This window comes from Bufo gargarizans, chromosome 1 (genome assembly GCF_014858855.1).
Source record: "Bufo gargarizans isolate SCDJY-AF-19 chromosome 1, ASM1485885v1, whole genome shotgun sequence".
Lineage (NCBI taxonomy): Eukaryota > Metazoa > Chordata > Amphibia > Anura > Bufonidae > Bufo > Bufo gargarizans.
Window position 1 is genome coordinate 160,664,019 of NC_058080.1, and position 10,903 is coordinate 160,674,921.

Genomic DNA, 10,903 nt, shown 5'->3' on the forward strand with positions numbered 1-10,903 from the left:
TTTTCAGGTCCAGCTACAATATTTCTATTTGAAGTATGAACTCTACAACATTCTTTTTCAGCTTGGGGGAAAATAAATGATCCAAGCTGTAGTTTTCTTGAAGACCACAGTGTATTTTGCAGCTTCAAACTGTCACACTTAAAGGTCTTATCTGAGATAATTTAAAATCTCAGACAACCCCTGCAATGGCCTTAAAGGGGTTGTGTCACTTATTTGTTATGACGATAAAGTTAATACAAGGCACTTACTAATGTATTGTTATCATCCACATTGCTTCCTTCGCTGGCTGCATTCTTTTTTACATCACATTATATGCTGCCTGTTTTCATGGTTATGACCACCCTGTAATCCAGCAGTGATGGCTGCGCTTGCACACTATAGGAAAAAGCGCCAGCGGCTTTGCTGGCCGGGAGCGCGCATAGGCTGGTGTTTTTTCCTATACTGTGTAATTACAGCCACTGCTGCTGGATTGCAGGGTGGCCGTAACCATGGTAATGAGCCATGTATAATGTGATGGAATAATGAATCCAGACAGCAAAGGAAGCAACATGGACAATAACAATACATTAGTAAGTGGCTTGTATTCACTTTCTCTACATAATAAATGCTATTTGCTGAAGTGACACAACCCCTTCGAATAAAAAATAATCATATAGCCAGCCCTTTCTCCTGCACAGTTTTCTGCTGTGCTGGTTGGTCCTCCTGCCACTGCAGCGGTGATGTGCAGGTGTACTTTAGACCACTGAGGACAGTGATTGGCTGGAGCAGTCACGTGTCGTAGGCCGGCATGTCACCGCTGCGGTTTGTGAACAAGCAGTGGTAAGAGAATCGGACAAGTTGATTTTTTATTTTAGGCTATTGCAGGGTTTGTCTGAGATTGTTAAAGAAGTACTCCCATCATTATTTTCTCTACACCTAAAGCTACTGTATCTTTACAAGTATGCAAAACAATTCTTACTGTTTCTTCATCCCTGCTACGTCTTGCTTCTGCTTTCTGGTTTTCCTGTGCTGGTCGGCCATCTTTATCTGCCTTTTCTTTCTACTATATTCATAAAAAAATGTCTGCTGCTGTGTCAAAATTCCTGTCCTTGTTGCTGTTGTCTTCTCTACAAGTCCCAGAATACTGCTGTATACATGAGGGTGGGCCTTTCCTCCATAATGTTGTTTCCTCCTGGCAGTCTGTATTCTCATTATCCTGACAGGACCTTATGATGTCACTCAGTCATGTGACCCCTATTTTCAGACTTCCAAACACTTACAGTATTTGATTAAATTATTATGTTTTATTTCCTAATATACAATAACTAACATAGATCTATGCATTTTCTGGCTGTTTTATTTTCCCATGTAACGTGATCTGGTCACATGACCTTGCTTCTTAGTGATTGTAAGCATCCTGTGCTGGTGTGGAGGAGGCGGTGGGGCTGTAGTGGGAGGAACGAAGAACTGCTGAGGGGCCAAGATACCGCAGATGACAATCTTCCTTTGGACGCTGCTTGTAGTTTCCATCTGCCCTTCCTGTGCAGGAACTGGCTTTCTGGGGAACACATAAGTTTAAGGACAGAATGGTTAGTCCTTAATAAGTCACATGATGCAGGAACTGAAAATAAAGATGCAAATTTCTGTATAAGAGTCGCACAATTATTGAGGAGCGGCACCCTCATTGTCACTTCACAGGTATTGACAGACTTTATATGTTGTCTATCTTTATGCATTAGTCACTTTATATTTAATTAGATAGGTATATGGACACATGTGCGCTTTAATTCAGCAAGGATTATTATATCCTGCAGTTCATTTAGTCACGCACATTGTGTCTTCCCTTTCCTATTGATCTATGTGCTTTATTGCACAAGTAATTTGACGCTATAGATGTGGTACTACAACTTTGGAAACTCGTACTTTATGTTGTTTATGACAGTGTTTTGTACACTCTTTTAAAAATTATCAATAAATATATATTTTATATTGATGGAATTATATATACTCTCTTGGTTGTTGTATACAATTATTGAAAGGTCAATTGTGACTTAAAATTCGAGTGGCTTGGTAGAAAAAATAATTACTTTATCTTATCATTAAAATGAATTTAGGCATTCTAAAATCTAACAAACAAATGTAGCGCTGCCACTGCACTGAGCGCTGCAGAGCACTAAGAATTTATTTCCCTGATGAGACACTAAATCTGGCGAAACGCATCGGATGACATTTTAAATACAGTCAGCTATACATTTAGCAAATAAATCTATATGACTTGTATTAAAAATGCCATACTATAGATATATAATCCAAACAGAAAGAAAGTTATGGCACTCACTAATGTGAAATAAACATCTTTATTGTGGTATGGTCACATGATGTCGAGAATATAGCCTATGGCCGTTTCATGTGCTTCCACACTTTGGCTGTAGGCAGTATCCTCCACATCCTGTAAACCTACCACATAAAAAGCTTTATTTCCACTTTGGTAAGTGCCACAATTTTCCTTCTGTGTGGATTATATGTGAGACCTGAACTATTGTCTGCTGAGCACCACCATTAACAGCAGAGTTGGTAACTGAAGCTGAAGTGGATTAAAGTGGATTGAAGCGAGAGTTGTCTGTGAGCCCAGCAGTGCCAGCTTTATACTATACACAGTAGATATTTACAGTGTAGATGTATTGTAGGCTTATAGGCTGACATAGCGAAGTGTAAAAATTGACATATTTCAATATCTCAGCACATGTAGATTTACTGTGTGGGTAAACAAGCCCAACCCATTGAACACTGTGCATGTTTAATATTCTAATTCATATGCATATTTTAGTAACCATATAGTAGGGATGGTTCAGAAATCACAAACAATGATCAAGGGTTAAACGAATTACAAAGATAAATTATGCAAATGCAAAAAACATATAGCCATCTGCTAAACAGGCATGCAATATTTATAATACTGAGACCCAGGTATCACAGCCCTATGTTTTTTTCAGTATATATAATATACTGTACTCTGCACATTAGTATGTACAGTACAGACCAAAAGTTTGGACACACCTTCTCATTCAAAGAGTTTTCTTTATTTTCATGACTATGGAAATTGTAGATTCACACTGAAGGCAACAAAACTATGAATTAACACATGTGGAATTATATACATAACAAAAAAGTGTGAAACAACTGAAAATATGTCATATTCTAGGTTCTTCAAAGTAGCCACCTTTTGCTATGATTACTGCTTTGCACACTCTTGGCATTCTCTTGATGAGCTTCAAGAGGTAGTCACCTGAAATGGTCTTCCAACAGTCTTGAAGGAGTTCCCAGAGATGATTATCACTTGTTGGTCCTTTTGCCTTCACTCTGCGGTCCAGCTCATCCCAAACCATCTCGATTGGGTTTAGGTCCGGTGACTGTGGAGGCCAGGTCATCTGGCGCAGAACCCCATCACTCTACTTCATGGTCCAATAGCCCTTACACAGCCTGGAGGTGTGTTTGGGGTCATTGTCCTGTTGAAAAATAAATGATGGTCCAACTAAACGCAAACTGGATGGAATAGCATGCCGCTGCAAGATGCTGTGGTAGCCATGCTGGTTAAGTATGCCTTCAATTTTGAATAAATAGCCAACAGTGTCACCAGCAAAGCACCCCCACAGCATCACACCTCCTCCTTCATGCTTCACGGTGGGAACCAGGCATGTAGAGTCCATCCGTTCACCTTTTCTGCATCGCACAAAGACATGGTGGTTGGAACCAAAGATCTCAAATTTGGACTCATCAGACTGAGCATATATCATCGAGGATAGGGGAGGGCGATCACAGCCCCAGTTACACCTAGTGGAGCTAATTGTTTTTGCCGGATCCATACCTGCACCTGTACTATGTTAGTGCAGTGAATGCATGCGCGCTGACATTCACTGTTAGGAAAAATACCTGTGTATTCCTTACTAGGTATCTACCTTGATAATACCAGTTACCCAGTATCTACATCTGGCACCGTTGCTAACCTAGCCCCTCCAGTGTTGGTGGGTTTTAGTTGTTGGATCCATCCCTCGCCATATGGTGGCTATTGCCGCCTGCCAACTGGTTCAGGTGTGGACCCACTATTGAAGTTAGATTTATTTGCTGCTTCTGCAGTAGTTGAGTATACACCCCTGTATTACAACAAAATACATTAATAAAATATTTATTATTTTGTTTTAGCGTCCTGTTCTCAATTATATTTGCTCATCAGACAAAAGCACAGATTTCCACTGGTCTAATGTCCATTCCTTGTGTTCTTTAGCCCAAACAAGTCTCTTCTGCTTGTTGCCTGTCCTTAGCAGTGGTTTCCTAGCAGATATTCTACCATGAAGGCCTGATTCACACAGTCTCCTCTTAACAGTTGTTCTACAGATGTGTCTGCTGCTAGAACTCTGTGTGGCATTGACCTGGTCTCTAATCTGAGCTGCTGTTAACCTGCGATTTCTGAGGCTGGTGACTCGGATGAACTTATCCTCCGCAGCAGAGGTGACTCTTAGTCTTCCTTTCCTGGGGCGGTCCGCATGTGAGCCAGTTTCTTTGTAGCGCTTGATGGTTTTTGTGACTGCACTTGGGGACACTTTAAAAGTTTTCCCAATTTTTCAAACTGACTGACCTTCATTTCTTAAAGTAATGATGGCCACTTGTTTTTCTTTACTTAGCTGCTTTTTTCTTGCCATAATACAAATTCTAACAGTCTATTCAGTAGGACTATCAGCTGTGTATCCACCTGACTTCTCCACAACGGAACTGATGGTCCCAACCCCATTAATAAGCAAGAAATCCCACTTATTAAACCTGACAGGGCACACCTGTTAAGTGAAAACCATTTCAGGTGACTACCTCTTGAAGCTCATCAAGAGAATGCCAAGAGTGTGCAAAGCAGTAATCAAAGCAAAAGGTGGCTACTTTGAAGAACCTAGAATATGACATATTTTCAGCTGTTTCACACTTGTTTGTTATGTATATAATTCCACATGTGTTAATTCATAGTTTTGATGCCTTCAGTGTGAATCTACAATTTTCATAGTCATGAAAATAAAGAAAACTCTTTGAATGAGAAGGTGTGTCCAAACTTTTGGTCTGTACTGTATATCTCATATATATATATATATATATATATATATACACACACACAAAATTGTTAGTACCCTTCCGTCGTTAAAGAAAGAGAAACACACAATGGTCACTAAAATAACTTGAAACTGACAAAACATAATAAATTAATAGTTCATGAAAATCAGCTAATAAAAATTTTACATTGATTTTGAATTGTGGTTTAAAATAATGATTTATAAATCAAACTAATGACACTGCCCTGGACAAAAATGATGGCACCAATAGAGAAGATTGAAGATAATTTGACCGCAGACATGTTAAATTAAAGTGTATCTGGTAATTATTAATCAGTCAGTCTGCCTATTTGAAGGGTGAAAAGGAGTCACTGTGTTGTCTGATATCATGATATACACCACACTGAATATGAAACAAAGAAATCTACGGAGAGAGTTGACTCAGGAGATTAGAAAGAAAATGATAAACTGTAAAGGCTATAAGACCATCTCCAAACAGCTTGATGTTCCTGTTATTACAGTTGCACATATTATTCAGAAGTTTAAGCCACAAGAGAATAATTGATGACAAACTGAAGAGATGAATAATACGAATAGTAACCAAAGAGCCCAGAACAACTTCCAAAGAGATTAGAGGTGAACTCCAAGGTCAAGGTTCATCGGCGTCAAATTACACCATCCCTCGCTGTCGTAGCCAAAGTGGATAATAGAAGACAATCAAGGAGGAAACTACTGTTGAAAGTAAGGCTCAGAGAGCCAGTTTGGACTGACAGACAGCCTGGATGAGCCTATCAGTGCTGCAGGGGGCAGGGAGGTACCCAAGCAGAACGCCATTCTGTGCTGGGCTGTGAAAGATAGTGACTGGGTGTTACCGTGTCTGCCAAGAAAATGATCTTAGATAGCCAGGGACAGTCAGAAATCAATCAATCAAGTGATTACTGCAGCATTACCCACTGTGTGGCAGCAATCTACCAGTGTGTTAAGCAGAAATTGAGCGTCATGCCTCAATCGTCCGATATTCGTGTTTTCAGTTGCCCCTACTGAATTCAGAAAGGCACAACATTATAGTTGAGGAGAAAGAGGATGAGATAGGCAATTAAATGGCTCACTCCTCCTCTCAGTTGTAGCAGAATGACATGGAGGTGACTTCAGAATCTGCATTTCTCCTGTTTCTGCTCCTTGGAGGCCCAAAGAAGGCTTTCAGTGGAGTCTTCCCAGTCTTCACTACCCCTTCCAAGAGGGAAGCCTTTCTTTTTCCTAAGAAGTGACAAGAAAACCCCACCATGCTCTATGGCAGATAGTCAAGACAAACTCCTTGTTGACAACTTGTGTGAGAGCAGTCAGCGTTTGTACTGCCCTGAGGAGGAGGTGGAGATGGAGGCTGCATGTTGGTGGTGGTAGTAGTAGTGGCCCCAAAGCCTTAATATTGGCATTGGGGGAAGCAATGGTAGAAGTCGGGGAAGAGCAGGGGAGGGGGGCCAAAGAACTCATCATGATGTCCTACAGTCTGATAGAAGTGAAAGGAAGGGTGAGGATTCTGATGACAATTGTGAGCTGGACAGGACCTGGGAGCTGGATCAGGGTGCTGAGGAGGAGGCAACAACAGAGGGTGATGGAGGGTGACAGGGGCAGCAATAAAGAGCAGAGGCCATGTACCTGCCATAGAACAGCCAGGGCCACGTCAGCTTTGAGATCTGTTGATACCGCGGATGCAGTGTGTGATTTAGGCCCAAAATATGCCACAGCTAAGCCCAGCTCAGCTGTCTCTACACCTGCATGAGTATCTTCCATCTGACAGTTTTTTTCTATGCTGCCGGAAGACAAAAGCATTGCCTTGTGCAAGCTGTGCAGGAGAAAAATAAAACATGAGCAGGCAAACACAAACATAGGCACCACAGCTTTATTAAACCACATGAAGCGGCATCACCCTATCCCATGGACAAACAGAGGAGGCAGCCAGCCACCGTGGCAGAAGTTCCCCCCTTCTTCCGGTCCAGCTTGTAGCAGCCAAGCCACATCCACAAGCAGTATGGTGCCTTTCACATCATCATCCCCCCCTTTCTACTTCTCTCACTCAGACTCCTCCTCTTCTGCTCCATCGTCAGCTATCAATAACGGAATGCGTGGCCAGGAAACAACTCTACACGACCAGCAATCTGACAGTACACGACCTTAATTCTAACCTGGTCAAGTTGCTGACGGTGCAGTTGCTGACGGTGCAGTTGCTGCCGTACCATTTAATTGAGCCTGCTGCCTTTAAGAAGCTAATGACGTGCGCTCAGCCTTCTCCTAAAAAGCCATTCCTTCCTTGTACTCTCACATGGCGGACAAAATTGGCTACTTACTGCGATACTTGCTGTATGGCAAAGTTCACGCCATGGTAGACACCTGGAGCAGCTCTTACGGGCGGGGACAGTACATTTCTTTCATGGCCCACTGGGTCAATGTTTTTTCAGCAGCAGCACCCCGGCAATGATGCCAGGTCCTTTTGTCCTCCCCCCATGATTGTGTCGGCGTGGCTCCCACACCAGACATTTATCCACCTCCTCCTCCTCCTCCATGGACACTTTCTCGTCCCCAACAGCAGCTGGGCACAGGGTCACTCGCACTACCCCTCCTTCCTATCACGTGCCAGGTCAAGTGTTGCCACTCTATGCTGGAGCTGATCGGTCTGGAAGACAGTAGCAACACCGGCGAGCAGTTGTTTAAGTACACCAAATCAGCAAACATACTTCTGGCTGTCACCCGCCGACTCCAACTGGGTAAGGTGGTCAGAAACAATGGGCACAACATTGTGGCCGCCCTGAACCTGGACGAAACAACACATGCTCCCTGCATGGTGTTTGTCATCAACCAAGCAGTGCAACGCTTTCTAAATAGGTATACTGGCTTGCACAAGGTGCTGTAATTATTTGCATGGCACTAGTAGTCTTAAGAAACTTTCAAATGAAACCTACATACTTCACTCACATGCAAACCTTCTACTATGGTTGTATTTGATGCTTGAGTTCCGTCCCATGGACTTTTGTGGTAAATATTGGACTAGATCTTGGAATGACATAGAAAAAGGCTTTTCTTCCCATATATTGCCATGCAGATTAGCCTTTTGGGTATGTCCTTCCAGCAGTCTGGAACTTTGTCATACATGGTACATATGACACCAGTGGTGATCAGGCTTTTACACTGGAGATACAGGTTTACAATCTCGTCTCATGTGTGCTGTATAAAACAGCATATTGGAAGAGAAAGGAAGGATGTATGGCAGATACATTTCTGGTTGATGAGTTGGGGGAAAGAAACAAGTCATCACTACAAAAGGGGAGAACAGTATGTGTGCTGTGTGAAATAGTAGAACCTACTATATGTGTGGTCAGGAAACTGTCCAAGCACTTCAGCCACTCCTACATGGTGAGGAACGCTCTCCTGGGATGGCAGCAACAGAATGATCTGCCACTACACAGCTTAATCTAATTCAACATTGCACATGCTCGAACATCTGTATGAGGAGCGGAAAGCTGCAAACAATTGTGTCATGCACCAAACAGCCTCAGCAGCAGAGGGGCATGTGTTTCTTCAAGGTCAGGCAGTGGCAGCACATCCGAGATGCATGGCGAGTGCTGAAGCCCTTTGAAGAGGCGACAAAGTTTGTCAACCGGGACAACTGAGGCATGAATGATGCAATTTTTCTCATTTATTGTAGAACAGATGCTGACACTCATGCAGGGGACCACTGTGGAAGATGAGCAGCTCACACATCTTTCTGTTCGCCCTAAAGCTGTTGGGGACACACAAAGGGAATCTGCTACAGAAGAGGAGGATGATGAAGATGAGGAGCTACCACTGCAAGAGGAGGAGGGGTTGGAGGAGCAAGAGGACAATGATGAGGATGGCACCAGCCAAGACATCCAATCATCTCAGTGAGGGGCAGAACCGGAAAGTAGTGGCTTCTCAAGCACACAAGCCAGAATGGTCAACTATATGTTGGCTTGCTTACACAGTGACAGGTGTATCGTTGACATCAAGCAGTCTCATGATTTCTGAATAGCCATGCTTTTAGACCCTCGCTACAAAGGCAAAATGGGGGGACAAATTACGTTATTACCAGGAAACATACGCAGCTTGCAGAATCTTATGGTGAGCAGACACCTGCTGCCAGCGTGACTGAAAGGGAGACCCCCGCAGAGTCACCCTACCTCCTACCACTACGAGCAGCAGAAGCTGCAGCAGCCGCCATTGCAGTCTCCTCAACAAGATGGAGCAGTTTATCCAAGTGTCGCGCCCAGCTGAGGCCATTCAGCAAGCCGAAAGCTCCCACCTAAATGCCCAGGATTAGGCCTACCTAAACTCTGATTAGGCTCTGTTACATACCCATTTCCTTGACCACATGGATTTATGGGCAGTCAGATTGGAACACAGTGGCCTGAACTGGCACAACACATTTTTTATCTTACTTGCCCTGCCTCCAGGGTCATCTCGGGGAGGGTTTTTAGCACTGTGGGAGGGGTGGGGGTGACGCCCAAATGAACCAACTTGTCCTCCGCCAGTGTCCAAAACATCACTTTTGTCAAAATAAACCAAGCCTGGATTCAGGAGGATTTTCACTCTCCTCTGGCTAATTCCAATGTATAGATCTTGCCCACCTCACCACTGTTGCTGTCTGCCTATTATCACGTTCTGTACAGCTGCTACTGTGGCCTGCATCATGCTACTAATGCCACTCAATCATCTGTTTACGTATATTCATTTTCCGCTTGAAATTTTTAAATTCTGTGTGTCATTGCTTAAAGATAAAAAAAAATAAAAAATTTGGGGTGAGAGGTGGTTAAATTTATTTAAGGAGCAGCATAAACTTAAGTGACCACTGTGTCAATATCAACATTTTATCACAGTCGAGGGTCAGTTTCCATGTATTCACTTTCCATACGGTTGAAATTTAGGACAACATGTTTTTTTTTTGGGCGGGGGTTAAATTTCTTTAAGGCTCATCATAAATGTACATGATTATCGTATTAAGAAATTTAATCATAATCCAGGCAGGTTGAATAGACCTCCTTCTTGATGCCAGTGCCCAATCTTGACACTCTTGTCTGTCTGTCTGCCTACTTACTATCATGTTGTGTATGGTTGCTGCATGCTGCAGCCTGCATCATGTCACTTATGCCACTTTCAACCGTAATAATCTGTACGTCTGCTGCTGTGGCCTGCATCATGCACTAATGGCACTTGCCAACCATCACATGCCCTAAAGCCCCCTTTTTTTCACATAACTGCGTGTAAATATAAAAAATCATAAAAGGCAAATGAAAAGAGATAAGTTTTCCTAAAAATTATGAGTCATAGGAAGCTAGAGGGGGTTACATACCAACTTTCAGGGCAATTGAAGCAACTTCAGTTCAGCTCGAACCAAACTTTTTTTTAAGAAATTGGCAAATCGGACCTAAAATGAATCTCGACTTGTTCGCTCATCTCTAGTTGAAAGCAAATCATAAAAAAGTAAGACTGGAATTTTCAAAAATGCATAGACAAACCACTAAGCTTCTACGAGAATGTCCTTTGGACAGATGAGACAAAACGGGAGACTGTCCACTGGAGACTGGAATCCCATCAGTTCTATGTTCACAGACACAAAAAAGAAGCATACAAAGAAAATTACATTGTACCTACTGTGAAACATGGAGGAGGCTTGGTTATGTTTTGGGGCTACTTTGCTGCATCTAGCACAGGGTTTCTTGAATCTATGCAGGGTACAATAAAATCTCAAGACTATCAAGGCATTCCAGAGTGAAATATGCTGAGCAGTGTAAGAAAGCTTGGTTTCAGTCGTAGGTCACGGG